Below are 1116 nucleotides of genomic sequence, written 5' to 3' on the forward strand. Positions count from 1 at the left end.
CCTGAGTGCACAGGCACTACCGTTCGTTGTAAGATACCGCGTTCCGTCACACCACATAATACCGCGTTCCGTTATTCTCTGTATGTGTAATACCAAGTTCCATCACTGTCAGTTTGATAACAACCGAATAAAGTAAATTACATGTTACGTGTGCATTACAAACTGATTATTGTCTGGGCCATCTGTCGAACTCCTGATCCGGCGAGCTAGTCCGCGTTCGACCCAAAAGATAGGCCGTTACATGTTATTTATAAAAGTAAGTATATCAAATACTATATCTATATAACCTTAATGACTAAATCACGCGTTGTCAGTTCTGCTCGTTTGGAAGAGCTATCGTTATGTTAAGATCTCTATAATTTTTATCTCCATGAAATAATATAAGGTACGTTAAAAGAATACTGTTTATAATTAACGTTATCGCTGGTATCATGAAATAATTAGGAACTCATTCGCGATTTCTCTTTCGTTCATCATTCTAAATATTATCACACTTCGTTCACTAATCAAGATTTTATTTCTACAGGCATCCAACCAACCTTACTCGTTCTGCGAATCAGCTGTCACCGCGTCATCAGGCTGGATCTGCTGGCTTGACTGGATCAGCTGTTCAACAGGAACTTCTTCGTCGCTGTCAGACAACGGAATTGTGATGTCTGCATCAAAACTCGCGTTCTCCTTATCAGAACTGTCATTATTAGGAATAAGAGTGGATGTGTGGATACGGAGATCATTAGATTTCATCTCCGCTTTGGTTTTCACATCCTCCTTGGTAGCTGTCGACTCACGCCTTGCTGACATCTGGTCTCCGGCCTTGGCTTTCAATAGAAGGTCGAGAGGTGTCAATGCAGCCGATAGGCTCTTAGGCGTCGTTTGCAAGGTCTCCATTAGGGATGTGCCGGATATCCGGCAACTATCCGGTATCCGGCCTATCCGGCCACTTTTTCGCAATCCGGCCGGATAGCCGGATAGTTAATTTATCCGACTATTCAATCAATTCCGCCATTTTTTACTTTTTTTTTAGTTTTTTTGACATTATTGTGTCAATAATATTGACATATTTAACGATTTAAGGGCTTACACCTGAGTAAAGTGACCATATTTTGGGAATTTTTT

The sequence above is a fragment of the Temnothorax curvispinosus genome, unplaced genomic scaffold, assembly GCF_003070985.1.
Source record: "Temnothorax curvispinosus isolate PA1 unplaced genomic scaffold, ASM307098v1 QBEX01012305.1, whole genome shotgun sequence".
NCBI lineage: Eukaryota > Metazoa > Arthropoda > Insecta > Hymenoptera > Formicidae > Temnothorax > Temnothorax curvispinosus.